The sequence below is a fragment of the Prinia subflava genome, chromosome 6 (assembly GCF_021018805.1).
Source record: "Prinia subflava isolate CZ2003 ecotype Zambia chromosome 6, Cam_Psub_1.2, whole genome shotgun sequence".
In the NCBI taxonomy this organism is placed as follows: domain Eukaryota; kingdom Metazoa; phylum Chordata; class Aves; order Passeriformes; family Cisticolidae; genus Prinia; species Prinia subflava.
Genome location: NC_086252.1, coordinates 27,713,146 through 27,724,339, shown reverse-complemented (window position 1 = coordinate 27,724,339; position 11,194 = coordinate 27,713,146).

The window sequence follows — 11,194 nt, the reverse complement described above, 5'->3', positions numbered from 1 at the left end:
CAGATGTGGATGTTTTTTCTGCCATTGGCTGCACCAGTGCTCCGTGGGCATGGGCAAATCCCGGCTCCATCTGCCCCACAGGTCTACGTACTGTAGTTCTCATGTAGTTCAGAAATACCGAGGCATGTGGCTTTCTTAAGGTACACTATGTGTGCTTGCCTGGATTACAATACAATACGAGACTGTCTTTTTAATTGCTTATTACTAGCTTACCAATAACCTGTATAAGTAATGTAACTTGCATCTTTGTCATGAGAACCTTTTCTCCCCACCCCTTTATTTATCAAGCATAATATTACATATTACGGGACAGAAAAATAGACCTTTGTAGTACACAGCAAGACGTTGCTAACAATGTTTTAAATGGGAAGTTAAAAAATGCTCTGAAAAATGCCAGCTATGAGAAATGACTTTGTTGGCACCGTGTTCATGCGCATGTATTTTTTTCTATTTTTTCCGCTTTTGTCATGTTACATCCATATCTGTATTTATATCTTATTTGTTTCACTTTTGAGTGTATCATGGCAATTGTACAGATGTTTTTTGTTAACATTTACGTGATAGAATTTGCTAAAAAAAAAAAATTAAAATAAAACCTTTTGAGTTTGCCCTAGAATAAGTGGAAGTTGGGTTTCTTCTTGGGAGAGAAACATCAATGTAATTCACTCTCCAGCACAGCTCCTTACTCCAACCTGTGCTTGTAAATGATTTGGTCTTATTTGACACAATTGTGTTTGAAAGCTGATGGTCATGCAAAGTAAAAATGTAACTCAAGGAGGAAGGGCTTCAAAGATACCTGTATTGTGAGGCTTGTTGAGAGAATTACAGAGGTTTTAAAATACATGGCTGTAAAAATTTGGATGATGAAGCATTTGGCGAAGTGAAGGAGTGCTGGGAACTGCACTAGCCTGGTACCAAATGACAAAGAACTTGACTTGTCTGGGCAGCCTGAGCACTCAAGCCCTTGTGTGTGTTCCTGTGGGAATAACAACTCATCACAATTTAAAAACCTGTAGTGAACCTGTGCTCTGCACTTGGGAAATGAGTCTCCTAAGGTATGATTTTTACCTTGATGATCAAGACAAAAGCTCCTCAAATACCTTGTGCTGGGAGCAAGGAAGCCAGGAGTGCACAAGAGGTTCAGATTTTGTAGGGAAGGCTTTTGGTATGAATATTCCTTGACAGAAGACTATATGGGGAGTGTCAGAGCATGAACACCAGCATTGACACCCCTTGCTGTCACCAAGCCCTGCCCCGTGTCAGCCCAGGGACCCTTCTGCATTGAGATTCAGGGGCTGGGCTGGGAGCAAGGGACAGTGATGGCTCTCCCTGCTGCAGATCTTGCCCCTGTGGTGACAGGGTCCTTTTGGCTCTGCTGTGTGTCAGAACAGTAGGAGGGAAGGTTCATCCTTGCCCAGTGACCCTGGCTTCTTCCCAGAGCACTTTCTGTGTGGTTATGCAGGGAGAAAATTAGAGGGGCTGAATCCCAGCTAGAACTTAATCTGGCTACTGCTGTAAAAGCCAATAAGCAATTAACAGCCAGAGGGAGAATCCCCATCCTTCATTGGATGCATGGGGAAACATAGTGACAAAGGATGAGGGAAAGGTACTGAATGCATGAAGCAGATTCTCCTGAGTGCCATCACAAGGCATGTACAGAACACTCAGGGACCAGACCCAGCCAACATCAGTTTGTGAAAGGCAGGTCCTGTTTGACTGACCTGATCTCCTTCTGTGACAAGGTGACCCACGGAATGGATGAGGGGAGTGCTGTGGATGTTTTCTACCTGCACTGCAGTAAAACCTTTGACACCATTTCCCACAGCACCTCCTGTGGGAACTGGCTGCTCATGGCTGGGACAGGTGGACTCTTTGCTGGGTTAAAACTGGATGGCCAGGCCCAGAGAGTTATGGTGAATGGAGTAAAATCCAACTGGCAGCTGGTCACCAGCAGTGCTCCTCAGGACTCAGTGTTGAGGGGCAGTTCTGTCTTTATGAATGATCTGGATGAAGGGATCAAATGCACCCTCAGTCAGTTTACAGACAATGCCAAGTTGGGCAGGAGTGTTGCTGCTGGATGGCAGGAAGGCTCAGCACATGGATCTGGACAGGCTGGATTGATGGTCTGAGGACAAATGTATGAGGTTCAATAAGGTGAAGTGTCAAATCCTGCCCTTGGATCACAAAGCCCCAGGCAGTGCCACAGGCAGGGGCAGAGTGGCTGGAAAGGTGCCCAGTAGAAAAGAGCCCAGGGGCGCTGGTCAACAGTGACTGAACATGAGCCAGCTGTGCCCAGGTGGCCAAGGAGGCCGTGGCACCTGGCCTGCATCAGCCATGGTGTGGCCAGCAGGACCAGGGCAGGTATTGTCTCTCTGCACTGGGCACTGGTGAAGCTGCACCTCAAATGCTGTGCTTTGGGCCCCTCCCTACAGGAAGGACATTGAGGTGCTGGAGTGTGTCCAGAGAAGTGAAACGGAGCTGGGGAAGGGTGTGGAGCATAAATACTACAAGGAGTGGCTGAGGAAGCTGGAGGTGCTTACTTTGGAGAAAAAGGTTCAGGGGATACCTTATAGCTCTCTACAACCAACTGAAAGAGGCTGTAGTGAGGTGTTCTCTCCTCCCAAGTAACAAATGATAGGAAAAGGGCCTCAGGTTTCACTAGGGGAGGTCTAGATTAGGTATTAGGAAAAAAAATCATGGAAAGGGTTGTCAGGCATTGGAACAGGCTGTCCAGGGAAGTGGCTGAGTCACCATCTGTGGAGGTATTTAAAAGATGTAGATGTGTCACTTATGGACACAGTTTCGTGGTGGACTTGACAGTGCTGGGTTAACAGCTGGGCTTGGTGACATTAGGGGTCTTTTCCAACTGAAATGATTCAGTGGATTTTCATGTGTTCTTTGGAATGAGACAGCAGTGCATTGACATAAGAGAGTTTGTTTATTGAACCACCTGAAACCGTGGGTCCCTTGTATCCCCTCTGTGGTTAATTCTCTTGTCCTCAGCCACATGACTTTCACAGATGCAGAATGAGAAATGGCTGTAATCCTTGGGTTTTGAGGCTTTTGCTGAGCTCACCCCTATGGAGGAGGACTGGAGTTGCTGCCAGCCATTGAAGGTAGGTAGCAGATTCCTGGCAAGTGTGAAGACTTGCTGGAAGCACGCACTACCATTCTCAATTCATTTCTCTGTCCTGAAGAGTCTGAGCTGCTGCTTCTTCCCTCTGCATTCCCAGTCAAATGATTTTGTGACCCCTTCCCTCCCAATAAGGGATGTGCTAAGGAGTGATTCAGGACATGTCAGCAGAGTTGCACTCCTGGACCAGGCAGATGTCTTATCTCAATTTTCTCCACTTAAAGAATAAGATGTTTTGGTTTAAACCCCCTGAGAAAATGCAGCTCAGTTGATCAGTGTTAACCTAGATAATTCCACTGCCTCTGATTGTGCAACCCAGCCACTTACTTGTGCAACTCTCATTTACCCTCTCTGAGCAAATACCGCACAACCCTCTCTTCCTTTCACCAACCCAACACATTTTTCCTGCTTTGCCTTTTCATACACTTCCATGAGGTATGGAAACGACCCACCCCACCAACCACACTCCAGCCCTGGCAAGGAGCCTGCTGGGAAGAGGCTCAGGGCAGAAGTGGATGTAACACTGACCTCAGGGAAGAGAAGGCAGACCATAAATCACCACACTCTGCTCTGGGCAAAGGAAAAAGGCCTGCAAAGCTTCAGAGAAGCAGCAGGGGCGTGGGAATCAGTCCAAACATGACACTGGGATGGAGGAGGTCTCTCAGAGATTGGATGGTTGTGTGCTTGTGTAGGTCCAGAGAAAAGGCCATCTCATCGTGATCCCCAGTCATGGATCCATTTGTGGGCAACACGGGATTACAGCCTGTGTGTGCATGTGAAATGGGCTGGAGAAGGTCGGTTCAACACCTGAGTGCTCGACTGAGCACGGCTTTCCTCTGCTGGGAGCATGGGAGGGCAGTGACACCCACTGCAGCCATTGTGCCCCATGGACCACTGCAGTGCAGGAGATGCTCACATGTTTCAGATTCTTCCTGGGCATCTGACTGCAGTCAAAGTCTTGGGAAATATTGGCCTGTTGATCCCAAGGCCCTTACACAACATTGCTCTGTTCTCCATGCTGCTTTGTCATAACTTGGCATGTGCTGAACCAGGCCCAGCAAAGCTGCCCCTTTCCAAAACCCAGCTATTTACATCCAGACTTGAGTGCCAGCCCATCAACCAGGAGCCAGGGGCTCCTCTCTGCACAGGGACAGAGGGAGCGGGTGCTTGTCCCTTGGGGCAGGCAGGATGCACAGGGTGATGCTCATGGAGTATAACCCCTGAGGGACCCGGGGCTGCAGGGCTGGGCAGAGACAGTGCTGGGCACAGGGGAAAGGCAGGAGCTTGTTTGGGAGTGGAAGAGAGCGGGAGCAGCCGCGCAGGCAGCGCAGGGGATGGCAAAGGCAGTGTAAACCAGACCGAGCTAACGTGGGGCTGGGGGGATTACAGGGTGCCAGGGAAGCTGCTCACAAACACATCAGGGACAAAGCAGCCCTCCAGAGCTGACGGGTAATGAGTAATTAATGAAGAGAGGGATGAAATTCATAATGACTCAAAAATGTCCGAGATAATGAAGTCCTTTTCTGTAAATCCACCTTTAACAAGAAAGCTAAGGGAAAGGATTTAGATCAATTAAGAAAAGCAATCTTGTAAAAATAGCTATTGACACAAGCAAGTGGGGGAACAGCTGAAAGTCTTGCCATGGCAGTGAATAAAACAACTGTGTATGGCATAAAGACACACATAAGTGACAGCAGGTAGAGTAACAGCCAAGAGGGAGCTTCAGAATACATTTAACAAATCACTGCAAATGTGGCAGGGGGCTGATGGTGTCTGAGCTCTGGGGAGACCGTGGTGAGGAGCAGCAGGGAGCAGGGGTCACAGTGCATTCCTGAGGGATGCAGCAGCCCTGTGTGAGCATCAACAACCATTCCTGGGCAAGGGATATGCAAAGGCCCTCAAAGGGATGGCCCCCATTACCTTCAAACTTACCAAAGCCTAGAGGAGACAAAAGAGGCTGGAAACATTGGAGCTGCTCCTAAAACATGTTCATTACCTCCCTCTTCGAGGAAATAGTTTTGTCTCTCTCTGTCTGCCATGTGGCAGGATACTTGGGATATTCTTTTTCTTGTCCTGGTAACTTCTTAACAACCATAACCCCACCTCTCTCCTCACTGCCTTGCTGAAGAATAACCCTGTAAGCTCCATTGTGCCCGGACCTGTCTCCTGCCCTCTCTACAGGTGTCCTGGTGCAGGATCCTGCTTCCCCTGTGCCAAAATGCTCCCTCATGGCACAGGCTGGGCAGGCTCAGCATCTCTGGGTGGGTTGGTGCTTGGGACCAGGAGGGTTAAATGGATGGCCCTGTCACAGGGGCAGTTTCTTGACTGCCGGTCTATAAATAGGAGCTGGGTTTCTAATCTGCTTGCCACTTGTTTCCACTCCCTGCCAGTTTTTTCCTGCTTTTTCCTGCAAGGAGGTATCTGCAACTGCTACAGTTTGCAGCCCTGCAGACACTGATGAGGGAGGAAGAGGAGCGGCAGAGTCCTGCAGTAACATACACACACAAATAAAATAAAATAAAAGGAGAGAAACCAAGCCCTGCCCTACGCTGGGAGGGACTCCAGGATCCTGGTTTGTCCTGAGAGTCCCCAGTCCAGTTTGACTCCCTGCCTTGCCCTTCCAGAGCTGCCTCAGAGCCATCCCCTTTTGGGACGGGTGAAGCCCTGGTTCAAGTACTGCAAGCTGATGTGGTAGACCCGGTTCAGCTCCCTGGATGAAAAATTGCTCCTGGTGGAGAGGGACCAGGAAGTGGGGGCTGACAGCATTTTGGTCTCTTTGCAAGTCTCCAATCTGCTGGCTACCCTCAAGCCTGCATCCCCTGCCCCATCTCCTCCACCTCTCCAGCAAGAACATCTCCATCCCTGCTGAGCGACAGGCTGTAAATCCTTGTGAGGACTTGCTGGAAGAATGGGCTGGGGGTTTGCAGAGAAGGCCTGTGAAGAAAAGCTGGCTTCCCATTGGGATGGAGAAGACATGGGCAGGTAGGAAGAAGGCCAGAGATTAACAAGGACATGATGAATCCCAGCAAGCTTGACCTGGGCTGGATTAACAGGCAACAGAAAGGGGCTCAGGGAGACATGAGAACAGCCCTCAAATATGCAAGAGGCAAATGCACAGGGGAGTTAATCTCTTCTGTGGATAGGACAAGACATTTTGGGCTTAGCAAGAAAAATTTAGATGAGAAAAACATAACAGAGTAATAAATTTAACTTGTTTCCAGGCCTAATTTTGTAAAGGGATGATGTGATCAAGCATGTGAAGGAACAGAATCCTTCTGTTGTTTTGACCTGTTGCATGTCAGTCCACTTAAACCTGAGAACTCAGCTTGGATAAGCTTCTCTGTTGATGGACAAGGAACAGACTGGAGGAGAAATGGCCAAAAAGTGGGGCAGTTCACTGCATATCTCCTCCTGAGCAGCTGGGTCAGGTGCATGTCCCAGGGGCCTTTCCCTGTGTGCCCACCTCGAGCTTCATTGCTGCTGACACTTTCCAAGGCTGCTGACTCACTGAAATGGAAATGTTCACCAAAAAAATGCTGAGTTTGATAAAATTGCTATGGATCCTGCTGGCTTCCCTGACAGCTTGGCTCCGTGCCCTGCATTTGGAGTAGCTGCCAGGAGGGAGGTTAGTCTTGGCAGCCAAAGAAATGGGATGCTCAGGGCTCCCAGGGTGACGGCTCTGCTGAGGCTCTAGAAGGCTGTGCCAAGCCAGGGCATCCTGGTGGCATCTTCAGCCTCATGCCCCCCCAGCACTCTGCCTTGCAGCTGCCCCTAGTGCTTCTTGGGCCATGGGTGTCCTTCATGGAACATGTCTGGTTTCAGACACCAAATCTTTTTTCCTCACACATTTTGCACCCTACCTGCACCCCAGCACCTCTTGCCCTGGGAGGATGGAGAACACCCACCCAGAGTGACAGTGGGAGTAATTTAGTCCCTGTCTTGCAAAAGACCAGCTCCTCTGGCCAACAGTGAGGAATAAATGGAGGTGGGTATTTGCCCTGTAGAGCCAATCCAGGTAAGCAGAAAGCTCCAGTTGCTTTTGCATTCTATTGATGAAGAAGAAGCACCTCCAGGCTGACCCAGTTTGGCTCCCAGCAGCACCAGCCTGAATTGTGCTCATCTGAGCCTTCACAGGCTCCCCAGAGGTGGGGTTGAAGGTTTAACCACCCTCTTCCTCGCTCAGCTGTGCTCTCTTAGCACTGTTATGGGTGTTCCCCGTGAAGCCCATAAAAGGCTCCTTTTGCTGTTTACCACTTCCCACCACTTCTTGCTGCAGCTCCCTGTTTTATACCTGGCTGCAGATAGTCCCTGTTAAAGGACCATGGTGGGATCTGTCTCTGAAAGTTTAGTGCAGCTTTTAAGAAGTCCCTGGAAGTTTTCCTTTCCAATGAGCTTCTTCATCATGCTGGTAAGCCAAAACTGCTCCTGTCAGCTGGGGGCTGAGAGCCAAGAGATGGTATCCTTAACCTCTGCTGCTGAGAGGAACCTGTGCCCTACCCTTGGCTACTCCTGGGTCAGCAACAGGTGACAGATCCAGGGTTTCCTCTGGGACAAATCCTCGCTAGTGGAGACAGGACAGCCCTTTTCATTCTGAGATAGAATGTGAAATCCAGCCTGCTCCAAAATAATGCTTAGAGAGACTGGGAGTGCTGCGAAGAGAACCTTGAGAGGGATCTCAGCTAAATCTGTGATCCCTCTGCAACCAGGGCAGAGGGCCTTGGCTCTCCAGAAGTGCCCTGAGAGCCATCAGGGGCACTGTGGGGAAGGGAAGCAAGCTTCCTGTGAGTTGCCCAGCTCCTGCCATGGGAGCATGGGAGCCAGAGGCCCCTCGCATCCCTCTGGGGATGTCTGCAGCCTGGAGCACTCCCTGGAGGGCAGTGCTCCTAGGATATGGGAATGTGCTCCCAGTGGCATTTTTCCCTGCAGTCATTACCAGCATGTGCATTCTCAGTCTGTTTTGGCTTTTGGCAATCACCGTGTTTTGGGCAAGCGCTAAACATTAACTTAGATTTGTACTTAATAACTTGGTGGTGTGTCTGGAACTCATTGCAGAGGGAGGGGACAGACTCAATCCCCTTCTCCTGGCCTTGCCAAAGGTTTAGGGATGCCAAAGCAAGAGAGTCACTGAGTGCACACAATCACTCACTGAGCGCACACCTATGCTTGGCAGATGGCATGGTCAGGTATCCGCCAAGCCTTGTTTTCATCCACCAAAAGTCTTTGATTTCCACAATTATGATAACCAGGAGGACCTCTGATTTGAAAGCAGAGTGAATAACCTTCTCAGCAGAAATCAAAGCCCCGGAGGGGACCGGTATGTACAGGAATGGCATTAACAACTAATCCCCTCTAATCCAAGATGACATCCTTATCACATGAGGGCATAAAATGTAATTAGACTTATATAGTGCTATCTCCAGAGCACTAAGCAAATATGAACTAATCCATCTTCCCAGTGCTCTTGTGGCGACAGCCCAGTTGCCCTGGATGCACAGGTGGGGAAACAGAGGCAAGGGATGGTGCACCAACAGTCCCTTTCAGGAGAAGGCCTTGCAAATTTTTCATCCAGAAGAAAAATTAGCAAAGACATTTACAGTCACTGGGAGATCTTTTGGGGACATGGGGCATGGGCCACATCTTTCTTCAAGGCTCCTATTATCAAGGGGGTGATGAGTTTCTGCTTTTCTGCTGTTTCTCAGCACTTCCAGGATCCCTCCACAGCTATTATGTATCTTCAGGGAGTTAAAACACATGTTTAGTCATGGATGTCCTCTATTGTTGAAACACATTTAAATTTTATCCAACCATGCCTTCAGCTCTGTTTGTGTTAGAGTTTCTTTTCTAACCTTATGTCCCAGGTTCCCCCATCACATGGATGCTGCAGAAGGCACCTTTGCCAGGGGCAGCCTCCCTTCCCCTTGGCTCTCCAAGATTAACTGGCCCCAAGATGGGAAATGCAGCTGAAGGTCCCTGCCTGTGTGGGGTGATGCCACTTCCCTCGGGACTAAAGCCAGCTTGCAGGCTTTGCAAACTGAACTGAGCACTGCCATCCCTCGATGCCAAGGGTACCCGGCAGTGGGCAGGGTGCTCTGCCTCAGCCCTGCCTGCACAAAGCCTGTCAATGGGCTGTTTTTTCCTTTAGAGCCTGATTCCCTTGGAGCAGCAGGACCATTTGCAGCAGCGGAGGATGTGATCCTCTTATCACTGTTGGTTAGCCTTGGGTGCCCTTGGCAAAGAGCTGCTTGTGATGGAGGAAGACTCTTAAAAACAACCAACACATTTCTCAAGGCCTTGGGATAAGATTGTATATTTTGGGCTGACAATGCTCTCTCCTTTAAAAGCAGTTGCAATTGAGTGTGAAGTACAAACTCCTCAACCAGGAGGAATCTCTAAAATCAAAGACATCCACAAAAAGGCCACTGGCATTTGAAGGACAGAAAATTGAATAGTGAAGATGTTCTCTTGGTGAAGATGTACCCTTGACTTGAGGACATCACCCCTGAAGCTCTGTCCCAACACACACTTACCCAAGGGCCTGTGAAGAGCTGTGTAGTGCAGGGTGAGGAGAGACAGTCTGTGTCCTTCAGGTACTCCCCAGCTCTGGGTCACCTCTCCCTACTGAGAGCTGCTCCCACACCCTTCAGGAACCAGTCAATGAACGTTGTTTTACTTTCCCTTGGGTTATTGGGACTGAAGGAAACAAAGCAGTGAAGGTTAGGACTCTTGGGTTTGGTTGCTTTATTAATAAGGTTCCAGATTTTCTGGAATAGAGAAGAAGATGCTGTATGCATAAAATGTCAGCAAAATTTGTCAGGAGGGAAGGAATGCCATCAAGGCAGGAAGATGTGGAAGTGCTTCATGGAAAGCTCTTTAGACACTGGTCTCTTTGGAGTTGAGTCTACTCTATTCAGTGGTATTCATACCTCACTAGGTTGAGCGCAGAATCCATCCCCAGCCCTCGCTTGGTTTTTTCCCTCCCTGCTCCCCATACTGTGCTGGCACCACTGCTCCACACTGAGACTCAGATCCAGGGACTGATTCATCTGAGAAGCAAACTGAAGACCAAAAAAGGGCATTTTTTTTCTCTCTTGAAGAAAGAACAATTCCCAGGGGGAGCTGCTTGCCTCCTGGCGCTGCTGGTACAGGTGAGAGGAGAGGTACAGTGTGTCTTGCAGGTGGGTGGAAGTGCATGGGGAGGCAGTGCAGCTCTCAGGGCAGGGCTGTGTCACCCCAGAACCCGCTAGGGACACCTCAGTTGCTGAGAAGTGGGTGCCACAGCAGGTTCTGCCTGCTGAGGAGCTGCTGCTAACTCTGTTTAGGGTGGCAAAAATCCCTGTGCTAAGAGGTTGCCTTCTAACCATGATGCAGTTAAAAACCCCACAAATGTCCAAATGTTAGCATGCTCCAGAGTAGGCAGCAATCTTTGCCCTTTTAGAAAGCTCACCTGCCACTTCTTTTCTAGCTTTACAGTGCTGCCAGTGAACTGCTGGAACATGCATGACTTGGCCAGTATGTCCTCTAAAAGCCATTGAAAATGTTCCCTTTCCTTGCCCGAGGGCCCCTGGCTCCAGAGTCGAAGGGTTTCCTCCCTCTGCTTCTGGAGCTCAGGCTGCCCAGATTAAATCATGTATTGAAAAATTCCATAGCAGCTTCCGACCTCAATGAATAGCATATTCAAGGCCACTGGAAGGCTCTTGCATTTGTGTAGTTCAATAGTTTTCAACCATTATTTTTATTTCCAGTAGAGATGGGAATCCCCCAAAAGTCACATCTATAGCCAGCTGGCCTGTGAAGTGCAATCACTTTCCACTGGAGAGGAAATGACACCAGGAGCATCCTGGGCCCTTGCAGGGTCTCTGAGTTACAGGTTGAAGCCTGCTGCAGCCTGACCCCCTCATCCAGGAGGAGCCATGGGGTTGCATCTGCAGTTGCTGGCATCTAACTCCCTGCAGGTGAGGGGCTGTGACCAGGAAAACTCGTCTGGTCACATTTATCCATGCCCAGCTGTGTTGGGCTGGAGCTGGCAGAGATACACTGTCAGGCTGGATCCAGCAAACAAGG